The sequence below is a fragment of the Nilaparvata lugens genome, chromosome 7, assembly GCF_014356525.2.
Source record: "Nilaparvata lugens isolate BPH chromosome 7, ASM1435652v1, whole genome shotgun sequence".
NCBI classification, from domain to species: Eukaryota; Metazoa; Arthropoda; class Insecta; order Hemiptera; family Delphacidae; genus Nilaparvata; species Nilaparvata lugens.
Genome location: NC_052510.1, coordinates 20,672,892 through 20,693,370, shown reverse-complemented (window position 1 = coordinate 20,693,370; position 20,479 = coordinate 20,672,892). Strand labels below are relative to the sequence as shown.

The following is a 20,479-nucleotide window of genomic DNA, read 5'->3' as shown; positions in this document are numbered from 1 at the left end:
GATGCAGACGTGGATAACAAACAAATTAAACATACAGTACTCCTCATATATGCAATTTCACATACCCGAGACGTCAGTTTGCAGATTGTTGTTATGGAATGCAGAAAACTTCTTTCACCAACCTTAGACAATAAATGCTGTTTCAAAAGATTGAAAAGATAGCATGCCGCTTCCAAAATCTATGGATATGGTTTATGTACTATATATATATATATATATATATATATATATATATATATATATATATATATATATATATATATATATATATCTGTGAGTGTAGCATAAGGGACACACTATTATTCCTCACTATTATAGCATATAATATATCGAACTCTGTCACTCCCACTCAACCACATCACTCTCTTACACATACCCTTTCCTTCGGGCTCACTCTCTCTCACTCTCTCTCTCTCTCTCTCTCTCCTCTCTCTCTCTCTCTCCTCTCTCTCTCTCTCTCTCATATGATAATGAATTAAAACGCAGATTTCTGTCTTTGACACTAATATCATGCTTTAGTTAGATCAATAATGTTTCAATTGCCATCTAAATCTAGGTGAACTATTTGTAACACATAAACTAATAATTAAAACCACCCTAAATAAACCTTGATTAGTCCCAACCGATATGGTTTACAGTAACTTTAAGGACATGACATTAGGACAATAATTGTGGGTTGGAAACGTAATTTTGAATATTCATTATAATAAAATATAATCCCATTTTTCTGGTGCTCCAAACTCGTTATTTAACAATAAACCTACAGTTTCAGAGCCATCACTGATAAATATGTCACTTAGTATAAATACAGAAGAACAAAAATCATAAACCTTATTCCGGGACACTTTCTCATTAATTCTTAATTCTCGTATAGCCTATGTGTGTGATAAACGAAATTTGAATTTTAAATCACAACATTTTTTGAAAATCATACAGTTTTGAATTACGTGCTTATTCTACGAAAATTGAAACCCCTTTCTTAGCTGGCGCCTAGGAATAATAAATATATTGACCGATAAATACAAACAATTTGGATGTAGATTAGGCGAATAGGCCTTGTCTAAAGGATTCAGCTTATAGTCTGCTATACAATAAATAAGCAATTCAATTCATAACATCTTAGTAGTCATCTTATGAATAGTGTAATCATTCATCAAATCAGTCTTATCAAGTCATAATTATCATCACCCAGTACAATTGAATAAATCAAGTCATACATTGAAAAAAGACATAAACTATTTATAAACTCACAGCACTGAATATCACATTTTCAACAATTTGAAAATTAATTTACGGAACAATAAGCATTTTCATTCAGAATTACATTTAGTGCGTTTTTTAATTTATTCAGAGGCAAGTTTCTTCTAATATAAGATAAAGGCAGATTATTGAACATGGAGTACACTAGATAGGAATAAATTTCAAGCTCTTACTCGATCTGACATTAGGAGTTACAATACTCTAGTAGTCCAGATAACAGTAGACCTCACTGAACATCCTTTGCAATGTGGTAACGAGAATATTCAGCCATCTACTAGAAATGCTATCTACTAGGAATAAAGTCATTGTAATAATATCAGGGCTTTTTTAAAATGTTTGCCAATGGCCCCACTAAGAAATCTGATCAGGCTGGTTGGAGACTTCCAATCAACCATACATTACATTACATTACATTACATTACATTACATTACCAGGGCTACCAGACATTGTTTTGCAGTAGTCGTACTATATCATAATGGAAAAAGTAGAACTTTGATATGAAAGTAATGAACTCACTCCGCTACAAATAAAATCTATTGGTGTGCTAATGCTAATCTAAATGTTGCACTACTTCAATCCTGTAAAAATGAATACCGGTATAATACTTATTCTGAATTGATGGAATCCCAAGTCCCATTGCGCTTATGATAATTTTAAATGTTACTTTATTAACTCAGTAAGTTCAGAAAGTTATTGCTCAGTTGAATCAGAGCTACGATTAAAAAGATGATTTGGGAATTATCAAGTGGCACTTTTTGTTTTTCACTGGGATTTTCATTTTGTAACATGTAGAGACGCTTGTAGAACAACAATCTGTTAAATTTTTTATGTGAAAGATTTCATGAGGAAAATGAAGTTTTTCATTGACATTATCATCCGTATCTCGGAACGCCATGATAAATCTTGGCATACAAAGCTGCGTTTACACCAAAGTTATTAACAAAATGTTAATAACTTAATCCTCACAGATTATTATAGATTGAACGGCACATGAAAAACACATATGTTCATCATGTGTATGATAAGTTATGTTCAATCTAATAGAATCTATAGAATCTATTGGTGTTGACGCAGCTTTACTCTGTGACTGTCTGGAGTTAATATTATATCAATTTGGATTTACAATTCGAGACCGCAGCTCGGAAAAAGAAGAGATGATTAGCTCATAATATCGGGGATCGAGCTTCGCTCAGGAGTACAAAAGCATAAACAATTTATTACAAAAGAAGGAATTATAATGAAAAACCATTTTGGCCATGTGGTTTTTAAGAAGCGGTGATGAATAGGTCAGTGGTAGACTATTTGGCTTTTATATATTCCATTTCATATTCATATTGATTATTCTTTCGGGTTGAAGGTTATATACGTATTAGATATATTGGAATAGTTATCTTGGAGTTTGGTAGAATATATTACATTTGCATAGAACTCAATTTATTTATTTATTTAAGTTATCTTCTATCTAATTCTAATAGGTTACCAACCCATCCCTATCTTATATGATAAACCTTCAATCATAATCATATACCTGCATGATTAAAAAACAGCAGACATTCAATTTACTAGAACAAATAATGGAGTGCCTTCAAGTTCAGATGTAGGCAACACGCCTAACTTCTTCCTACATTCGCTACCTTGTCTCTATGACACTGACCTTGCTTCTGTGAAACACCTTGTTCCAGTGGGAACTTGCTTCTGTGAGACTGCCATTTATAGCGCTACTACTTTGGACGGAGACCTTGTCTCTATGAAACTGCTTGTCTCTGTGGGAACTTGTTCCTGTGAGACTGCCATTTATAGAAATACTTGCTCCTGTGAAACTTGTCTCTGTGACACTAATATCGTTCAAAAACACTACTTGTCTCTGTGAGAACTTGTCTCTGTGAAACATCCCCTTGTGGATCAATTCCATAATAATTAGGCTATAGCCTATTTATAAAAATATATTTTTTAAAAGATACAACACATCTGCATAATATAATTATATCGTAAAATATAATCTTCAATTTCCATTACGACCTTCTAGTCAATCACTTTGAACTTTATATAACTACATCAGTATAACGTGTCAAAACTATTCTTAATTTGGTAAGAAAAAAGTGGTAGGTCATCAGATACATACAATAACAAAATTATCCACTTTATTTGAAAAATTCGGATACAATATTGAATAATTTCACTTATCAATATGGTTTACACTCTATAAAACTTGGAATTGACAAAATCTGTTTTACTGCCTTAACTTTTTGAAATCAATGCAATATTACCTTGTAATAAATGAAATCCGAGTCATAAACTTAATCTGAATCATGGGATTCAAAATTGATATTAATACATTAAAAATTTGAGAATTTAAAAAAAAATCAATTGCTTTGAATCTCTTTTGACTCAATGCTATATTATAAATTATGTACCTCGGTACTAGAAATGTACATACTCTGAGATAATAAAAACAAACAATAGATCTCTTGATCTCTTATTTAATACTAAAAACAGTTTTACTACAGTAAAACATTAAATTTATATCACATTATAATGCTACAAATAATTAATTTATTATGGATGAGATTGTTCAGAATTGTTTTCATTCTCTTATAAAATGTACATCATTTGTGCTTTGAAGACAATTGAGCGTTCTCAGGCTCTTTGTCAAGATAATTAAGGTTCATTAGAATAAGGAATCTTATCTTTTTGTGAGCTTTCTCAAACAGAAATACAAGACTTCGCTACATACGCATGGACATGGCGAACTTTTATCCTATCTCCTATCTTTTCTCCATACCATAGATGAACAACACTATAGAATAAATAAATAAATGAATTTATTTCCTTCTTGAGAGACATAGTAAAAACACAAACAGAATCTTGGAAATTAACTGATCACGTTATCCAGTTATTGTGATCAGTGTGTAATACATAATATTAAATTTATAAAACAACAATAGTTTGAGTCTAGTCTAGCATAATAAACTTGAATAGTCGTCAGTACTACCTGCAGCGTGTAAACATCTTGTCTAATACACCATGGATAATATGATCATTATTAGGATTTGCAATATTATAATCAGTTAATATCAACAAAGTAAACGAAGTAGGTAATATATAAACATAAGATAATAGAACAGAATAGGCATATAAACGGATAAGTTATCTCAATACAGTTCTCAAGGTCGATGTATCATTCAATTCAAATAGCCAATGTATGAGTTTTTTACAATATTTAGTGTAAGAAGCACATATTTTAATATTAAGTGGTAATTTATTTAATAAATAGGGCCCTATAAACAAACAAGAATTTCTAAAAATACATTTTTTAACTTTAGGGGTACGGTACAGAATCCTATCATTACTTCTCATATTGTAATACAGGTTTTCAATTCCACAATTTCCACTTATTAAATAAAACATTTTTAGAACCTTAAAAATATAAAGATTTTGAATAGGCATGATTTTCAAATTGCAATATAAGGGGAAAGAGCTTTCTCTTTTTCTTTTATGTAATATTAATCTAATAATATGATTTTGTGATATTCGCAATCTATTTATGAAAGTTTTGAATGTTCCACCCCAACATATCAAACCGTACTGGAGCCGAGAATGAATCAAAGCATAATATAATGATTTCATCAGAGTTTGATCACATAAATTTCTGAGATAATAGAATTTCCTTATTGATCTTCTAATGTCACCATGTAAAATCTGAATGTGTTTTTTCCAAGACATTTTTTCATCAAATGTTAGTCCTAAATATTTAAAAGAGTCAACTCTTTCAATTTCTTCGCAGCTGCAGTCTTCTCGAGTACACCCTTGAGAATGATATAGGATTGGGGCGGAAAAGTCTACAGCTCTATAGTCGAAGTTTATGTATTTTGTCTTAGATACGTTAACTATCATTTTATTTTTACTGCACCATTCTCTCAGGATACTCAATCAGCTACTATATTATTTTTTATAACTTCTTTGCTTTTATGGGAGTACAAGAAAGCAATGTCATCTGCAAAGGCTTGAATTATTCCATTGAACTTTATATTTAAGAGATCATTAATAAAGATAATGAATAAAATAGCTGAGGAAACGGAGCCCTGGGGGACGCCGACGGTGACGGGAAGGGGGCTACTGAGGCAGCCCTCAGCGCCAACCCTCACCTGCTGTTCCCTGTTACTCAGAAAACTGCGGAACTACCGCAGCGCCACTCCCCTGACTCCGGCCGCCTCAAGCTTTAAAAATAGAATTTAATGATTAATTAAATCGAATGCTTTTGTGAAATCTATATAGAGACCGGTTGTTTTATTGCTATTATTCAAACTATTGTAAACTAGATTTGAGAAATTTAAAAGGGCATCTTCAGTCGATTTTCCTTTTTGGAAGCCGAACTGCTTTAGTTACTATAAGTTACTAATCTATTTATCATAAGCTTTTCTAGGATTTTTGAGAAAACGGAAAGCAAGCTAATAGGTCTGATGTTATTTAATTTTATTGAATTTTTCTTTTTGAAAATTGGTATTACGACACTCATCTCGACACTCATCTTTAACATTTCTGGGAAAACTCCTTTACTGAAGCTTAAGTTAAAAATATGGGTCAGTACGGGTGCAATATATAAGGCAATTCTTTTTATTAGTAGAACATTAAATTTATCAAAGCCGGATGATTTCTTATTTTTAAGATTAGAGATAACTTTTAAGATTTCATTATCTGTAGTTGGTTCTATGAAAAAGGAACGGCACTGATGATAAAGACCAAGGCAGACAGAAGAAGGTGTATTGCAATCGGGCTGAACAACATTGATTAGATAACGATTAACTTTGTTGGCTACATTTTGGGGGTCGCACTCAATAGTACCGTCCTGCAATTCCACCTTATCAAAAATTTGATTACAGCTTTCACCAGTTAAGCTGTTGATTACTCTCCACTGTCTGGCCGGATCTCCATCAGCAATACGAATACAATTTGAATAGAAGTTTCTCTTTGTAGAATCAATTTCATTTTTTAGATTGTCATAATAAGTATTATAATGGTCTCTTAGGGGTGTATCATAAGGTCTTTTTTTTAATAATTTGTATAATTTCCTTCTCCTTCCTATTTTACGTAAAAGGTCTGTGGTAATCCACGGACTTATGATCTTAGCTTTTGTAAGTCTATTATTAGAATTTATAGTTTTAGAGCATTTATTAACTAGGTCCGTTAGAATAGAATGAAATCTCTCATAACTTAAATTTACATCTTCTATCTGATACACATCATTCCAATCAAGTAATTGAAGACATTCACAAACTTTATCAATATCGGTTATTGATTGCTTAGTAACAGATAACGATGAATTATCTTCAAGATTAATACGGTTTTCATCAAATTTTAGCCCTAGCAGACAATGGTCAGTGATGTTCAGATCAAAGATAGCATGCTTAAAACTATTTATTTGTCTATGTTTGATGAAAATATGGTCAATAAGGGTTTTAGTTCTTGAGGTAATTCTAGTTGCTTTATCGACAATAGATGAGAAGCCATTATTTTCCATTAAACTTAGATAGATTGTTGAATTTTCTTTACCATTTAATAAGTCAATATTATATCTCCTACTATAATTGCATTTGAAGTTAAATAATGCATACTTTGCTCTAGTTCAGTTATAAAGCTTTTTTCTGTAAATTCTTGCAGTCTATAAACACAAAGTAATTTGAAATAATGTTTATTAATTTTCACATTCAATAGAATAGAATCGGCTGTTTTCATACAATTGAAATCTTGTTCGGTAACACAGACAGAGTTCAGAGCGTAACAAATTATTCCTCCTGATCTATAAGCATCATTACAGTGAGCAAACATATTATAATGCGGTATATTGTACATATTTAATTCATCAGAGTTTATCCAAATTTCACTTAATACTATGAACGTGACCGGGTTTTTTACGTGTGAGAATTCTGTCAGAAAATTGTTGAAATTTTGACGCATACTTCTAATATTACAATGTATTAGAGTGAATACGGTTTTTTTGTCAGTAACTGTTTCAAAAAAGATATCATTCAATGTATGTAGATAATCGTTATCATCCTCCATACCAAAATATGCAATTACAAAAACTTAAATTAACATAATATATGAAAACAAATAAAATAAAATGAAATACAATCAAAACATTTTCCAATATTGAAACATCTCTATCACTCCGATAAAATAACCTACTTCAGATTTTCAATATCAGCATCGGTCACAATTCTCTGACATCTCTCACCATTCGATTTCCTAACAAAGAATTTTCCCTCACGAAACCATACGTACGTGTACCCTATGGCTCGGCACTTCTTTTTTAATTTGGATAAAAACAATTTGTTCACTGGGGCAAGATGCTCGTTCACAAACACTTTTTGCTTTGGAAAGGACGCGTTTATTCTGTCGGCAGTGGCAGCATTCCTATTTTCCTTGAAACGTTTGATCCACTCATCCCTGATGGCTCGACAGCTGAGATGGACGACGAGGGACGGCGGTCAGTCGTTTCGGAAGCTGGGCACACGGTGAGCCGCGATGATGTGTGCATCATCCACTGCACATCCAATCATTCCTCCGACGTCCTTCACCAGTCTGACCACGTCTTCATTGGCTGTCGCTGGAACGCCGCTGATCTCGACGTTGTCACGTCGCGTGTATTGTTCCAACGCTCTAATCCGCTCTTGCATGACGTCGTTGGCCGCATTAACAGATGCATTGGCTGCTCGCAAAAATTTGTTTTCGTTTTGCAGTTTAGTAACGTCCTTTCTTAGTTCATCCAATAAGCTATTGTTTGCGTCGACCTTATCTGATAGGAACCCAATCGATTCAACCACTCCTGCCATTTCATCTCTCACTAATTCAAGTTCTCGGAAGAAGTCATTCCTGAAACCTTCCAGTACCTTTCGCATAAAATCCTTGGTAATGTTGGCATTGAAATCCGAAATCATACTATTGAAATCACGACAGTCTTTACATCTCCATTGCTTCACAGAACGCACTTTTGTCTCTTCACTATCGTCTTTTATGCAGGCAAGATGAAAAGATTTTTTGCAGCTACACTTTTTTTGCTTAAATTCACATTGCAAACGCCACAGGTTCCTGACATTTTAGTATGTTTTAAATAAAAACACCTTGAAAAACTTTAACTGACAGTAACTAGTTCAAACGAGAATACGGAACACGATTCAGATTGATAGAGAAGCACGGCAGTACGTCTTATCGGCTCGGCTGCCTCGACTAGACATAGATTGGCCATGGCATGGCTTGTATAGTATCGGCGCATCACGAGGATGCATGTCTGTGGCGTGAAAGGGAAAATAGAAAACAATTACTCTCCGAAATCGTGAACCAGTGATTCCGTTACACACATGCTCAATATTATACAGTAGGCTTGTCAGTATATATTGAGAGTATTTTTGCACACATTCATGGCAACTTTTCGTCAAACTTGATTTCTTCCACTATAATTGACCGGTGCGTTTCTCGATATGCGGCAAGAAAAGTCTACTCTCAAAACATGAAATGAAATTCTTAAATTTACATGAGAGTGGAATTAAATTCATTTCATTCAATTCTCTGAAATGAAATTAAAAACTTCTAGGCTTTTTTATGAGATTACTTTAATGTGTAGCTCCAAACGCGTATACGGCCCAGCGCACATTGTTCGACTGTTTTAAAATAACTGTTGCACACTAGTTGCGCGTGAGCAACTGTTTTGCAACCTTGGCAATGTATTGTGGACAGGCAAAAACAACGCAACTAGTATTTGATCAGTCTGAAACCAGTTGCCTACAATCTTGGGCTCGCGGTTGCAGTTGCGTTGCAGACTTTAGTTGCACATGATCAAATAGAGAAAGTAGATGCAACTGGTTTGCAATCTGTGTTTTGCCCGTGTGCGGACTGAAGTTTTGTTTAAGTTGTAAATTGGTTTCAGACGCTACTTGTTTGCAACTTTATTTGCAGAACGGTTACATCGTATGCGCTGGGTCTTGGGAGCTCATCCACGTTTAACTGAAAAGCTGAAGTATTAAATTTATTATGTGATATACAATCTGAGTTTAAACCGCTACGGTATCTGATCTGATTTAGTTTGAACTCATACAGTGCATAATGTCATATAATAGTTGAGAGGTTTTTGCGAGCAAGGTACGTTAGTGGATACGTTTCATTGTTATACAATTTTCCTACAGTTACCTTGAAAAGTGGTCATTGCTGCACTGATTACAGAACGCAAAGAATCACTTTTCCGCTCTAGTGCGGGAATAGTATATTTCGCACCTAGGGCCGAAAATGAGACTTTTCTGGCTCGAAATCGGTTTTCAAGTCCGAGGGCCGTAGGCCGAGGACTAGAAAAGATTGAGAGCCGGAAAAACATTTTTGCCCATGGTGAGAACGTTATTTTTCGCCACACAGAAAAATAAAACAATATATATATATATGAAAATAATTTATTGTCTATTATAAGCACTTCCGAAAGCAAAAGTGGAAGGTCTATGTGGATTTGCTCTAGCAAATCTGAGGTAATCTGAATATCAGGAAATTGTCCAAGTATTTTTATTTTTTATTCTGATTTGTCTAAATAACCTAAAAGATTATGTTCAATTATGTAAGAGGTTGAGTTTAAACTTTTTATTCTTCCAAATGACAATAAGATGATATTATTATAAATGTTTTAATTATTGAATGATAAACACAAATAATGAAAAGTTTTTGATCAGCTGTTTTAGCACACTTGAAATTTGGCCAATCTGAATGTCAATGGAAGTTTAGGTTAGAAGTTCTATCCTACTCTGAAAATCGAATTATTTGAATAGTTTATAATAATATATATCTTATCTGTATTTTATTCATCCAAATAGAATGATAGTATATTATTGCAGAATACTTTATTGAATTCTAGAAGCATAAAATGATTCCGTTATCCACTATGTTCCGTGATAAACGCAGTACTAGGAGGTTTGAGGTTAGATTCTATTATACTCTGAAAATTGAATTTGAATAGTTTATAATATCTCATTTGTATTCAATTCATCCAAATAAAATAATAGTATCTTATTGCAAAATACTTTATTCAATTCTAGAAGCATAAACTTATTCCGTTTCATAAACTATTTTGTAAACACGTTCACATCAAATCAGAATCAGCTGACTTCAAGGTTATTTTACAGCCCTAGGGCCGTAAAAATTTTACCGGCCTGGCCAGAAAACAATCACTTTCGGCCTCCATATGACGCACGTAAACCAGCTCATTACATCCAAGTGGGGCGAAAAAATCTTTTCTGCACTCCAGATTTGCAACATGGCAACGCAAAATACTTAGTAGGTTATATGGAGCAACAGTGCAGCAAAATCAAAATGAAGTTGGTAAGAGTGACTGTGGTGCACGTTATAATAATAACGAAGAACAACGAGGACGTTATTAATTATATATTATAACCAAGGACAGCGACAGCACACACCACACAGCTGCCGCCTCGCCATTCAAACACACATACATTATCTATTTGACAATAAATTAAGGTTTTTATTAATAATAAAATTACACAGAAAAACATTTGATGGATTTCAGGCAATTTTACCCATAATTACCCACTTTTCATATTCAATGGTAACAGTAGGAAAAATTTAATGTGAAATACGTGCGCAAAGTTCCTCTGCTGCACTCAACAAACCATTCCGCCCTCGCCTACGGCTCGGGCGTAACCGTTTCTTTCGGTGCAGCAACTGTTACTTTGCGCACTAGTTGCACAAATAACTATTTCGTATTGATCTTCGGAGCACTCAATACTTGATTAATAAGAAAGATACCAATGTTTATCTTCATAATTCTTTGTAGTGATGTTCTTTGCATAAAGTTTAAAACATTTTAGGAATCAGAAACGTTCGTTTCTTTCCCAAAGTAAATGGTCGGCTAAGAGTATTTACTGACAAACTTAGTTTGGTCAAAATGATATTTTGGTATCATTAAAAAACAAACCTACATTGAAAAGCTTTTATAACTAGAGGGAAAAATGTATGAATATATTTGAAGTAAGAGTTTATTTTTATTTGCAAGACAGTTTCCTTCTAATCACTGTTACCTGATCTGATGGAATCTTAATTCCTCTAAAAAGGAGTTAGCCAGTTCAGACCATGAGAACCGTAGTTACAATAACGCTCTAGTTGCTAGTTTGCTTGTGTTATTGCTTAGGCCGGTTACAGAGCTCGACCGACCGTCAGTGCGTACGTCAGTCGCGCTTGTCTTTTCCATAGATATTCCATGTATCCGTACAGAGCAGGACTGACGGCACGCATGTGCACAGTCAGGAACATGCGTTTTATACAGCGTACGAAGACTATCGGTCGAGCTCGTGTGCATCCGTTCCATCGGTCAACTGACGCTATTGAAACAATTAGAAGCTTTCAGAGCTGTACTGATCAGTAGCCCGATCGCAACATAACCAATGTGCTGACACCATTGCCCGACAATCAGCTGATATTAAATTGAATAGCATAATGAGTGAATTCAATTAATAGTGTCATATTTGAATTCAGAGTTTTTCTATACATTTCTAAAGTTTTTATTGAAAAAATCATATACACTATTATTAATATTATCCACATTTATTTGATCCGTAGCTTAACTGGCTGCAAGTATTCCCAATGGTGATACAAGCTCGAAATAACTCATCAAAATTTCTGATGGACATTCTGAGGTAGTTGAAAAATGTATCTTCACCCCAAGCAATGATGTATATAATTTTTTTTTTTTTTTTTTTTTTTTAAGATTACGTCCTAAAGACTCCAGTCATGGAGTATAAGACAAGTCATGTTATTACATAATAATTCTAACACTAAGTAGTTCAACCTAGTTTAGGTTTGAAAGGAATTCTTGTACACTATGAAAAGCTCTATCAACTAAATATTTTTAATTTGTTTTTTGAAAATCTTCAAATCATCATTACTTTTCAAGATTTGAGGTAGCTTGTTATAAAATTTCCTACCAATATAATCTGGTTTTTGTTCAAATAACCTACTATTGTGACCCATTATATGATAATCTGCTCTGTTTCGTGTATTATACTCATGAACATCTGAATTCTGGATCACACCACTCGTTTTCACATGCATACAACTTCATATACATACAAAGATGGCACAGTTAATAGACCAAGCTTTTTAAATAAAGGCCTACAAGAGTCTAACCTATTCACTTTCTCTATACATCTGAGTGCCTTCTTTTAAATCTTAAACACCCTGTCCATATTTTGTTGAGATGAATTACCCCATACTAAAATAGCATACCTAATATGAGATAGTATAAGTCCATGGTAAGCAGTTAACAGTAGTTTTTTATCATTCAGCCTAGCAAGCTGCCGCAGGACAAATACCCCAGATGATATCTTATTACATATCCTCTCAATGTAAGGATGCCATGTTAATTTCCTGTCCAATAAAATTCCCAAGAATGCTACTTTCTCTTCTTGGTCTAATTCATTTTCCTCTACAAACATATTTATTTCTCTATCCTCTACTGAATTATATTTACTTTTGAATTGTAGGAATTGACATTTCTTACTATTTATTGTTAATTGCCTTTGCTTCAAGAATTGGACAATTGACTGTACTCCAGTAAAAGCATTTATTTCTAGACTATCTAATAAATAATTGTTAAAGATAAGCGATGTGCCATCAGCAAACAACAGAGCTCTGTGATCTTTTAACTCTTTTGGTAATTGGTTCACATACAACAGAAACCAGTAAGGGACCCAGAATTGAGCCTTGAGGTACTCCAGCCTGGACCTCCAGTTTTTGAGATTTAATTTTTACTATTTCATTCCCATCTACCTTGGTAAGCTCAACACACTGGTTTCTACCTATGAGATATGATTCAAACCATTTTAGTTCTATACCATTCACACCTACAGTTTTTAGTATTTCCAATAATATTCTATGGTTCACACAATCAAAAGCTTTGGATAAATCAAGAAATATTGCGGCTGCCTTCTCACCTGAATCTATTATATCTATTAGTCTTTCAACAAGGGATACTATTGCAGTCTTAGTAGATTTCCCTTTCTGGAACCCATGCTGTTCATCACATATGAAATTAATTTCTTCCAGGTGCATCAATAGCCTATTTAAAACTACTCTTTCAAAAATTTTACTTATTACATTTAGAATACTAATGGGTCTATAATTTTCAACTCTTTCAGAATCATCGCTCTTGAAAATTGGCAAAATTTTTCCTTGTTTCAGATCATCAGGGAAAATACCCTGCTCTAGTGAAGTATTAAGGAGATGCAATAAAGGGTCCAGTAATTCATTTTCACATTCTTTTAAAATTTTGCTTGAGACCCCATCCAATCCTACTGTTTTTTTGTTATTCAAAATTTTTTATTATTCTTGACAACTCATCTCTTTATAATGGATGAAATTTAAATACCTTTTCAATTGGCTCAGCATTTAATGTAGTTGTATTAGAAGTATTAGTGTTCAGTGACTTTTGGAGATTATATGCAACCTGTTGATAATACTTATTGAAAAAGTTACAAATGTCTATACTATCATCCATATAATTTCCATGTTCATCGATTATCCTAGGGACATTAGTAACTGTATCTTTTTGAGCTGCTCTCCTATTTCTATTAATTACCTCCCAAACAGCAGAGTTAAAATTGGTACTAGTTGTTAATATTTCAGCTGTTTTCTTACACTTAGCTTTCCTCACTTCTTTTGCATAGTTTTTCTTTAGACATATGTATTTGACTTCACTCGGAACATCCCTCACTAATTTAAAATCCTCATAAGCTTCCCTAACAATATTTCTTTGAGTAAGAATATCTTCAGTTATCCATTTATCTACTTTGTTTAATTTACTTTTTACTTTGACTTTTTTTATTGGACAGCATACACTAATGTGAAATCTTAGAGTATCAATGAATTGCTTATATTTGTAATTTAGGTTACAACTGTTATAAACACTACTCCAATTTTCTTGAAGCAGTTCCTGCTTCAAACAATTTATATTTCCTAGCTCATATTGCTGAATTTCTTTCACAAAAGTTTTTTTTCTGCTTGGATTCTGGCCCTGCAACTTAACATCTAAAATTTGATAGTTATGATCTGATAGATCTGAGCTACCTAACCTGACATTACAACCTTCTATATTTGTGAGGATATTATCAATAATTGTCTGTGAAGTTCGAGTTACTCTTGTATATTCGTGGACCTTAATTTCTAAATTATTCATATATATAGGCTATCTCTAATATCCTCTGTCATTTTATCCTGCCTGGTAAAATCGGTATTGAAATCTCCTACTACTGTAACATTTGTGAAACGAGCGGTTGTAATTTCCAAAAGTGTATGGAGCAGCTCACAAAATTTTTGCCAGTCTCCATTTGGTGACCTATAGATACCTAACACTGCTACCTCAAATCGATCATCAATTTTTAACCTTAGTCCCGTCACCTCTAAATCCATCTCAACAGAAAATCTCTTAACAAAATCCAGTTCATAAGTTTGGGTATGTTTAGCATTGCTAGTGAATACACATACACCACCACTTCTATGAGCTATTCTACAAAATTCTGATCTCAGTGAATAGCCTGGAATCCTAACTTGATCTATTTCCTTTATTTTTAAGCCATGCTCTGTGAAAATAACAATGTCAGGATCCTCCTGTTTAAGAAATACTTCTAATCTGTCAATTTTGTTGCGGAGATACTGAATATTTTGATGATAAATACTAAAATCCTTACCATCTTGTGCTACTCTATCTCTAGCATTTGTAGCTATTTCCCTTTCCCTGTTTTGAGCCAATTTACTAAAAAATCGTTATTTGTTTTTTTGACTGTTTTTAAACCAGAGGATTGCAAACGGCTTTCAATCAGCTCTGCCAATCTATTACAAAAGATTACTTTGCCAGATCGATTTAGATGCAACCCATGATTAGTGAAGTTATGTCTTTTCAGCCTTTCATTTAGAAAACAAATCCCCAGTTGTTTAGAATTCTTATTTTTTAGGCTGTTGATTGTATTATGGATTGATTTGTTTGTCAAATTGATTGCTTCATTTAATTCTGGCCTATCAAACCTATTAGGAATAGTACTTATTATTAAGTTTGTTTTTTTGCTGAGTGGCACAATTTCCTTGATTTTTTCTGTTACTTGAGGAAGATGATTCAAGTTAGGTTCATTTATATTATTTGAGCCACCCAGTACAATTAGATAGTCATTTTCATCAAAGTCTTTAGTTTGTTCCCTAGCTGACTCTACAACTGCATTAATTGATGCACTTGGCTTGAAAAAACATTGGACATCAAATTTATTTTTCAATCTTTTATCAAGGAGATCACTGCAATCACGTCCATGACTGGACGTCAGTAGCAGAACTCTCCCTTTCCTATCTTTATTTCCCTCAGCTATATTTTTGGTTGCTGTCTTCAAAACCTCACTGTACGTTTTATTTCGACCATTTTCAGAGCATTCCCATCATTTAGGTTAGATTCTATTTTTTTGCATTTGGACGGAGGTTCTATCATACATTTAGTATTATCAAATTTAGATTTTAGTTTCTTTATTTCCTCCGACATTAGACTACATTGATTTTTTAGATTTAGTATTTCTTTTTTATGGTCTTCATCTTGTAATTTTATAATCAGTTCCAAAGATTTAATTTCTTCTACCATCCCTAACCTTTCTTCCTCAGACGTTTTTAGAGTTACTTCTAATTGGTTTTTTAAATTAGTGTGGCTACTTTGTAATTGAGCAACTTTTTCGGCTAAAGTAGTTTGAGGAACTGGGGTTTTTGGTTTTGGCGTTTTTGAATTTTGGTTTTGGGAACGCGTAAGTACTCCCGCTATGTGTACATTTCTATTAATAGCCTTCGGTGTTCTACTTGAGCTCATCTTCCTATCTAAGAAATTATATTACTTGCAATAATAATAATTAATTTATAAATGATAGGATTTTAATTTGGTTATAATTTTAGTCAAGTAAACTATCTATGTTTATTTTTAAATCTCGAAAACCTAACCTCAAAATAACCTCTAAACGATGTTTGGCTTATAAAATAGAATTAAGAATTAAAATCTAAAACAAAATGATAAAACGTGATCAAGAAACAATTAATAATGAAATTAATACAAAATTTGTACTTATCCGTGACTATTTATAACACAAAATCTTCCAAAACCCAGGAGCGAAATTATGTATGACTTTCATTCACAACCTCAAGGTCATCTCCTATGGTACTAAATTCCCTTTGAAATGCTCTTTGGGCGACCATCGGGTGAACTTGATATCTACGTCTTTAATCTTTCCTTTACGAAGATAATAAGCTGCAATAACAATCTGTAAAGGCGTCCATTTTGTGAGTCAGAAAAACTGATATATGTGCATACGCACCGACGGTCGGTCGAGCTCTGAATGTGTAAAACTGATTAATCGATGCGTACGGTCAGGATGGTACATACGCACTGACGATCGGTCGAGCTCTGTAACCGGCCTTATGAACCAATCAGAACGATTCAAGTACTTGATTGCTATGCAACCAAGCCAAAATTGACTAAGATCGTTCTGAAGGGCAACTTAGCCAACGTAAAAATATCATTAAATAATTAAAATATGTTTATAACTTTCCATAGGCTATTCCTATCTATAATAAATAATATTGATCTTTTTAAAAATAGTTATATTATGTAAGACTGTTATCACATTTTTCTTACAACCTAAACCCTATACCAAAAATTCCTATTCATTTGGCCTGATGTATTTTATCTTGGAGACTATTCAGCGTTGGCTAGCGAAGAAAGTCTACCAGGCATAGTAATAATAATAATGGAAAGTATTGACACTTTTCTTCACGGGAGCCTTCTACATCAGTCTTATTTGAGGATCTCAGCATGAAATATCAAAGTCCAGTGTGTACTGTTGGTCAAGTCCTAGGTACGTATCAGACATCAGGTACAAAGCCAACTGCGCTCTGCCTAGGAAATCAAAGTAAAATCTATTTTAATATGCAATAGAATGAATAAATATTCCAGAAAATGATTTGAATAATTTGATGCTAGACCTGTAGAACTGTACAGGGGAGAATATCTTGTTCATTACAAACATAAATTTAAAAATTTTGGAACATTGGCGATAACGGTAGGGCAGTAGGTATTTAGTAAGGCTTAGTGTTATAGGTATTCATTCCAGGGACATAATAAAAATTTTGTTCACTTATCAATAGATAGATGAAAAATTTTGTTCACTTATCAATAGATAGAAGGACTAAGTGCGTGTTATAGCATAGTAGAAGAAGATATCTCATGGTATAGGTCGTGTTTCTGGGTCTATAACCCGACAGCAATTTGGAAAATGAAGCAACGGAGTTTTGGCAATGGAGTTTATGTTCCAAATTTCAATCCGACTACTGTCTATTATTACAGTTTTGGCCGGGTGAGAATGTAAGAACTTGAGTTGACAGTGAAATTTGGAACATAAACGTTCTGTACCAAGGGGTATCTCCCAATGAAATCCAATTTTCTCTATAGTTATAGTAAAATGAAAGTCAATTAAGTGAATCAAGCGATAGTTAAGATAATATTAGATAATAGTGAATAGTCAATTTAATAAGGTAAATGGAGTACAGTAAAGTTGACGGCTAGATCTTCAATTGGTGTCGAGTTATAGAGCCAGAAACATGGCCGCCTCAATTGAGTCTACGCCAAGTGCTAGTTGCGTAGCGTTACTCGTTTTTGCAAGCAAAAGGCTATACAGTAGTTTAGTAAAAACTAATGAATAATTATTCAAGTTTATACAGGCAACATTATGAGTGTTGGTTTTGTGCGAGAATGGCATCGAAAAATTGAAGTTGAAGTGACTTCCAGAATCAACGTGATCCATGACAACTCGGCCTCTTAGTGCTGGTGCAACCAAACGGCTTCTCCAGCAAATCAAATGGGATAATTTCCATCATTCACCATACAAACTTGGCTTGGTCACTAAGAATCTGAAGCTTTTCCCCAAACTCAAGACATGACTTTGAGGGCAGAGCTTCCAAATTAACGAGGAGCTCCAAAGCAACGTGTTTTGAGCTCATTTGGCGGCAGCATTTTATGAAAAGGATTTTGGCTAGGCTGGTCCTTGGTATTACAAATGCCTCAGCCTCCACGGCCATTATGTTGAACAATAATCATAAGTGGAAGTAACTTTTAGAGGAAAAATAATTCTTTTATATACATATAAAGTATTATTTATGGCTGATCGAAGGTTGAGAAATGGCCCTCGTACATGTTTTTCAATCATAGCCATCCAAAGCCAAATCATAGCCATCCAAAGCCAAAATTTCCATCGTAGCCTATTGTATCATCTAAAATAACGAAGAAGGGAGTCAATTTCGTTGGCCAACGATCTTGATCTGAATAATGCTTACAAGATTATTTGCAATTGTATTGTTCGTAATTTTCAAGTCGAAAGCCTTGTGGGGAGAAGAGACACCTCTTCTCTGTAGTGAATCACTAATGTAGGAGGATGCAGTTTGTACTCCGAGTAGTGTAGACTGTAGCAATTTCTTATTGTGAGAATGCCAGTTCTACTTTTGTAGAACACCAGGCTGTTTAGTTTAGTGTGTATGCATCCAGTGTTGAGTGTGTGGCTATACCGTGGACGCACGATAATGTCAAACGCCTCCTACATGGCTGATGGGCTCTCAACTCAGGAATAGACAGTCCCACACAAGATGTACTTAGCTTTCTAAGCTCACATTTGTGCCTAAATGCATTCTAACGTCTGTTATGGAAAAAAGTAGAATGTTCAAAGTCTTCGTCAGTTAGAGTAGGACATACAAAGAACTCTCTAAAGAATCTCTAAACTGGAATTCGCTTCACTCAATCGAAAAATGAACTGGAAATTACTAAGAAATACCCAGTAGGGCTACATAGATTAAAGATACATACCTGGAACTTGTGGCGCAGTAAAGGTGAGCTGATGCGTACAACGGGAAGAAATCGGTGGAACTCGTTTCATGGCGATTAACTCTTTTTGTTCAATGCTGCCCAACGTCAAGAACCAGCCAGGCTCTGTCGGCTTTGAAAAACGTGGTGCATGCGCTTTTCTCTCTCTAACACCCAACAAAACAATGTCAATTGAAAAATATAATAATAGATTGGTATCAAAAGATACGGCAATATTAAAATCTTAAATTTGTTATTTTTGTTCAGCACAATTTTCATTTCATATACATTTTATAACCACAAATAAATGCTTGTGATAACTTCAGTAGTTTTATTCACGGCCTCTTATATCCAAGATGTAATTGTAATGATATGTAATGATACTATTCACATCCATAATAGCTATTTATGTATTAAGAGCGTAATGCGCGACTTTATCGCTCGCGCAAACCATTTATCACGCGACGCGCAGCGGAGCGTGATAATTTTGCAAGACCGATAAAGAAGCATACGCACAAATTACATACAACATTTTTTCTACAACTGCACAAACCTCTTAAATAACTTATATCTGGCGGAGTTAATAATAATTCGTCTTCACTGATATCCATCATGGCTGCTTAAGCAGAACCGGTACAATATTATGACAGTATACATACAGTATGGAAACTTGGCTAGTACCCTGACGCAAAAATCCGCCACCTTGTTAGGAAGCGCCGCATTGTAATAGTATTGATAGTAGGTTCGGATCACTTTAATGATCCGGATCAATTGATCTTGTTCACTGCCACGAGCCAATCAGAAGACCAGGATTGGAACTTCCCAAGGTCACGTGACGTGTCTAGTATTTGCGTCATGTAAAAGCATTGGTTAGATAGGCGCTTTATTGACAGTTTCCATTCTGTACATATTCTGTAATCATTATTACCGACTTTTTAGGTTAAGATCTGACCTACTTTTGGCAAGCTGCTTATCATCAGCTGATTAGCGAGCGTAAAGAAACTTCTGCGCATGCGCGAATGATTAGCGAGCGTAAAGAAAATCTACTGTGCATGCGCAGATGGTTAGCGAGCGAAAAAGTGGATTCTCCTCAGAAATAAGCTGTTTTACGAGGAGAATATTGAGTATGTAAATTCTTTTTTTACACGCAGTTGTAGAGAAAATATTTTTCCTTCAGTTACCCGAAAAAGTGCTCATTCCCGCATCAATTATAGTACGCAAAATACCCTATTCCCATACCCAGTGCGGGAATGTAGAATAGAGTACGGCAAAGACTTTGTCGCACTCCAAATTATCAACATAGC

The 20,479-nt window shown here is 34.1% G+C and overlaps 1 long non-coding RNA gene across 1 annotated transcript; it reads right to left on the bottom strand.

The window, feature by feature from the left end:
* Window positions 1–16,910: 16,910 nt before the first annotated feature.
* Window positions 16,911–19,657, bottom strand: LOC120352308. Its single transcript, XR_005571767.1, has 2 exons — window positions 19,179–19,657; window positions 16,911–17,222 (listed from the first exon to the last, which is right to left on the bottom strand). It is a non-coding gene; the product is annotated as an uncharacterized LOC120352308 (long non-coding RNA).
* Between the last annotated feature and the right edge of the window lie 822 nt (window positions 19,658–20,479).